Genomic DNA, 5,949 nt, shown 5'->3' on the forward strand with positions numbered 1-5,949 from the left:
CTGTCGTACACTCCGAGTTGTGTCGAGTAGTGTACGACACTAGGGGTCGCCCTTGAGAGCCCAAACACCTCTGACAGTTTTGAGAAAGGCCAATGAAAATTGGGTGTGCAGATTTGCATAGCTGGCCACGCCCCGGACATCCGGGTATAAATAGGGCAGCGTGTGCATCTGCTCACTCGTTCTGTTCTTCGGAGCCGAATGCAGCATCTCTGTGTGAGAAGCGGCAACATTCACCTCTCTCGTCGTTGGATCTACGGCACAGACAGCGGTCTCTCCCTCTCTGACACGGCTCGTGTTGTGAGAGTTCCCCTGGGTGCGTCGACGGCGATCTTCAGGAGAAGATTTTCCTCTAATTGAGCAAATTTTCTAAAAAAAGAGCTCCACGGGCGGATTGTGTGTTTCACTATGCCTTTCCGTCCGTGTCCAACTGGTTGCGGATTCTACCTTTCCCCTAACGATCGGCACGATCGCTGTGTTCAGTGCTTGGGGCGTGAGCATGCTGAAGCAGCGTTCGCTGAGGGAGGTTGTCAGAACTGCGAGGACATGCCCTTGGGCACGCTCCGCTCACGAGCCGCGTTCTTTTCGAAGAAGCCGCGGCGCCATTCAACTGCTTCCCGCTCCGGTCCTTCTACTTCCGGGTACGAGGCCGCAGCGATGTGCGTTGAAGAAGAGCGGCAGGGTTTGAACGATGCTTTGCCGGGTACGTCCTCGAAAACCGTTCACCCTGTGTGTCCACCGATGGAGTCTCAGGACGATTTTGAAAGCTCGTCTCAGTACGGGCTGGATCTTTTGTTCGGGGCTCCTGCTGAGGAAATGGCAGGGTCTGTAGCATCGGAGGGAGAGCCGTCAGAGGCTGACGTCACGGCTGAACTTACCGCTCCGGCGGGAGAGTCTCAGTCTGTGGCGGATGCCGAAATGGCCGCCGCACTAAAACGGGCAGCCAAGGAGATTGGGGTTGTGTGGGTTCCCCCGCCCAGCCCTGAGCCTTCAAGGCTGGATGACTGGTTCCTGGGCAGTGGACGTGACTCGAGGCCACGTTCCTCCCCGGTCCCGTTTTTCCCGAAAGTGCATGAGGAGTTAACGAAGTCGTGGAAAGCCCCTCTGTCGGCTCGTTCACGGCACGCTATCTCCCTGTCCCTCACCACCCTCGATGGCGGTCCAGCGAGGGGGTATACGGAGGTCCCCCAGGTGGAGAGAGCGATTGCGATGCACTTGTGCCTGCAAAACGCCGCCTCCTGGAGGGGCCGCCCGAGACTCCCATCCAGGGCTTGTAAGTTTTCGTCTGCGCTTGTAGCGAAGGCTTATGCGGCCTCTGGGCAAGCTGCGTCCGCCTTACACGCTATGGCGATTTTGCAGGTCTATCAGGCTAAGGTTCTCAAAGACCTGCACGAGGGTGTTCCTGACCCAGAGCTGTTACACGAGCTGCGCTCTGCGACCGACTATGCTCTTCGAGCTACGAAGGTTACGGCGCAGGCTCTGGGGAGGGCGATGTCCACTATGGTGGTCCAGGAGCGCCACCTATGGCTAAACCTGGCCGAGATGCGAGACGCCGAGAAAGCGCGCTTTCTTGACGCTCCCATTTCCCAGACTGGTCTCTTCGGCGAAACCGTGGAAGAATTTGCCCAGCAGTTCTCCACGGTGAAGCAGCAGACGGAGGCCATTAAACACATCCTGCCTCGGCGTGCAGCGAGCGCTGGCCCAGCTCAGCCGACGCAGCAACCTCCGCCTGCCCCCCGCCGAGGAAGACCCCCTACGAGGGTGGCTCAGGCCCCGCAACCTGCCGGTCCTGCAGCCAGACCCGCCCCCCGGGCCAGCACTCGTAGGAAGGTGGCACCGCCAGCCCGTCCTCAGGCTACTAAGAACCCACGTCAGGCTCCTGCAGCGTTCCTGAGACGGGCAGCCCAGGGAAGGAGGATCATCTGACCTGTCCGGATCCACACTCGACGAGGGGACGAGCGCTGGATTGGCACCCGGCTGTCTGCCACACGGCAGACGGCCACCACATGGTCAATAAAAGAGCAATTTCCTTCTTCTCTGGGCACAATATACAGCACCTCCGCCTCTACTCGACGGTCGGATGCTGTTTCCATTATCAGAAACATACGGTCGCACAACACCTGTGCCCCCGTATGCTCTGAAACAACGAGCTCGTTCAGACGATCTCCCTCTCGGGCGGATCATCTGCACAGCTCTCACGGATCGGACTCCCTGGGCAGAGCAGCCAGTGTGGTTCGGGGCTTCTCACCTCCGGCCACACACTGCTTTCCCAGCGACGGTACCCCCACCCTTGGTACACCGAATGTAACTCCTCTGAGACCCTTAGCGGAGAACTTTTCGGATTGGTTAAATCTCCCCAATCCTTCCCGCTGGCTCCTCAGGACCATTCGGCTCGGCTATGCCATCCAGTTTGCACGGCGTCCACCCAAGTTCCGTGGTGTTCTCACTACGTCGGTTCAGGGCCCCAACACCGCGGTTCTTCGGGCGGAAATCGCAGTCCTTCTGGCGAAGGGTGCGATAGAAACTGTCCCCTCAGCCGAAATGAAGAAAGGGTTCATTGTACCCAAGAAGGGTGGCGGTCTCAGACCAATCTTGGATCTGAGGGTCTTGAATCGGGCCCTGCTCAAGCTCCCGTTCAAGATGTTAACCCTCAAGCACATTCTCACGTGTGTCAGAGTTCAAGATTGGTTTGTGGCCATAGACCTGAAGGACGCGTACTTTCATGTCTCAATCCTCCCAAGACACAGGCCGTTCTTGCGGTTTGCCTTCGAAGGACGGGCATATCAGTACAAGGTTCTCCCCTTCGGCCTCTCCCTGTCGCCCCGGGTCTTTACGAAGGTAGCGGAGGCCGCCCTTTCCCCCCTCAGGGAAATGGGCATACGCATTCTCAATTATCTCGACGACTGGCTGATCCTAGCTCACTCGTGGAATTTGGTTTGCGTACACAGGGACATGGTTCTCAACCATTTGGCTCAGTTGGGGCTTCGGGTCAACTGGGAAAAGAGCAAACTCTCCCCGGCACAGAGGATCTCTTTTCTCGGTGTAGAGCTGGACTCGGTCAGTATGTCTGCGCGTCTCTCCCCGGAGCATGCACAGTCAGTTCTGAGGTGTGTGGCAACACTCAGATGCGGGTCAGCAGTCCCCCTAAAACAGGTTCAGAGGCTCCTAGGGCACATGGCATCCTCAGCCGCGGTCACGCCACTGGGTTTGATGCACATGAGACCGCTGCAGCACTGGCTTCATACTCGAGTCCCCAGGTGGGCGTGGCATCAAGGCACATTTCGAGTAAACATCACACCATCGTGTCGCCAGACACTCAGCCCTTGGACAGACTGAGGAGGTTCCGACCTATGATTCAGGGCAAGCACGTGTTGGTCAGGTCCGACAACACTGCGACTGTGGCCTACATCAACCACCAGGGCGGATGCGCTCCAAGCATGTCAGGCTAGGGTGCCACCTGCTGCTCTGGGTCAACACAGACTCAAGTCTCTACGAGCCACTCACATTCCGGGCGAAGCCAATCGTATGGCCGATTCCCTTTCACGACAGGTTTCGCTCGGTGGCGAGTGGAGGCTCCACCCCCAGTCGGTCCAACTGATTTAGGATCGATTCGGCCAGGCACAGGTAGACCTCTTTGCCTCACCGGAATCCACCCACTGCCAGCTATGGTACGGTCTAACCGAGGCCCCCCTCGGTATAGACGCACTGGCACACAGTTGGCCGAGGGGCCGGCTCAAGTATGCGTTTCCCCCAGTGAGCCTCATCGCACAAACCTTGTGCAAAGTCAGGGAGGACAAGGAACAGATCCTCTTGGTGGCCCCCCTTCTGGCCCAACAGAACCTGGTGGACCTGGAAGGACCTCCTTTCTCAGGGGAAGGGCACAATTTGGCACCCGCGCCCCGATCTTTGGAACCTCCACCTTTGGTCCCTGGACGCGACCAGGAGGACTTCAGAGACCTTTCACCTTCAGTGGTAAACACACTTCTACAGGCAAGAGCCCCCTCTACCAGACGGCTGTATGACCTAAAATGGCGCATCTTTGTCAACTGGTGTTCTTCTCACGGGAAGGACCCACGGAGTTGTGGCATCAAATCAGTGTTATCCTTCCTTCAAGAAGGCCTGGACAGGCACCTGTCTGCCTCAACACTCAAGGTTCATGTCGCAGCTATATCAGCTAACCATGACTTGGTGGGGGGCAGATCGGTGGGGAAACACGATTTGATAATCAGGTTTCAGAGGAGCCCGGAGGCTGAACCCTCCTCGATCGCATCTCATCCCCTCTTGGGATCTTGCTGTGGTTCTCCAAGGTCTACAACAAGATCCATTCAGCCCCTTCAGTCAGTCGAAATGCCTCTCCTTCAAACGGCTCTTTTGACTGCGCTCACTTCCATCAAAAAGGAGACCTCCAAGCCCTCTCCGTGAACAGTTCGTGCCCCCTTCGGACCAGCGGATTCTCACGTTGTCTTGAGACCCCGGTCTGGATATGTGCCCAAGGTCCCCACCACTCCTTTCAGAGATCAGGTAGTGACCTTGCAAGCTCTCTCTTCCCAGGAAGATGACCCCAACCTGACCTTGTTATGCCCAGTCCGTGCCCTGCGCATCTACATGGAACGAACGCAGCCCTTCAGACGTTCGGAACAGCCTTTTTGTTTGTTACGGAGGACAGCAGAAGGGGAAAGCTGTCTCCAAACAGAGGATCTCCCATTGGCTGGTAAACGCGATCCGTATGGCCTACCTGGCCAGAGGCCTACCCTGCCCTCTGGAGGTAAGAGCCAGTGGGCATCGCTGCCTCAGCAGCCCTGGCGAATGGGGCCTCATTAACAGACATCTGTAGAGCTGCGGGTTGGGCTACACCTAACACATGTGCCAGATTTTATAATTTGCGCACAGAACCAGTGTCAGCTAGAGTCTTGATTGCTAACTCTTGACTCGGCACACTGGTTGGTGTAGAGCTTGCATAAAGCGCTTCCCCTAATGGTGATTACGCTTCTGAGTTTCAGTAGGTTTCCTGATGCGAACCCTGGACACCATCTCCATCTTTGGCACTTCTGCACATGGCGGAGTTTAGCGGAGAAACTCGCTATGGAATCCCTTCACAAGGTATGAATACCCTTATTTTGATTGGATTGTGCCCCATATGTAGTGGCCCCTTATGTGGCCCCATATGTGTATTTCCACCTATAACTCTTGTGGTGCGGTGTTTTCCCCTGAAAACAGGTTCTCTAGGATCTGAGTCTGGCTGTCTTCCCGGGTGTGAGACCCACCTCAGGTCCCATGTCTAACTATGTCACTCTAACCCCCCCCCCCTGTCGGGCAGGTTGTGAACTCCGTAATGTCTTTCCTTCGGGAGCAGGCATTTTTCCCAACGATCTCAAGACACTCAGCCGCCGTTGAGGGAGGCCCGGCTGCAGGACCCCGCTGTACAGGTCAGTCCTTGGACGTTGGATGGTCACAGAGGAGGTGAGCTGCACTTATGTTAACACGTTGCCCTGTTACTTCTGCACTTGTCTCTCGTGACGCGGTCAGACATGTGGCGTGTTTTTACGGGGACCCCTAGTGTCGTACACTACTCGACACAACTCGGAGTGTACGACAGATAGGGAACGTCTCGGTTACGTATGGTAACCCTTGTTCCCTGATGGAGGGAACGGAGACGTTGTGTCTCCCATGCCACATCTCTGGTCCGCCTCTGAGTGAGCTGAGACGCTCGGCTCCTCAGAATCAGAACGAGTGAGCAGATGCACACGCTGCCCTATTTATACCCGGATGTCCGGGGCGTGGCCAGCTATGCAAATCTGCACACCCAATTTTCATTGGCCTTTCTCAAAACTGTCAGAGGTGTTTGGGCTCTCAAGGGCGACCCCTAGTGTCGTACACTACTCGACACAACGTCTCCGTTCCCTCCATCAGGGAACGAGGGTTACCATACGTAACCGAGACGTTTCTGTTACA

The sequence above is a fragment of the Labeo rohita genome, chromosome 17, assembly GCF_022985175.1.
Source record: "Labeo rohita strain BAU-BD-2019 chromosome 17, IGBB_LRoh.1.0, whole genome shotgun sequence".
Lineage (NCBI taxonomy): Eukaryota > Metazoa > Chordata > Actinopteri > Cypriniformes > Cyprinidae > Labeo > Labeo rohita.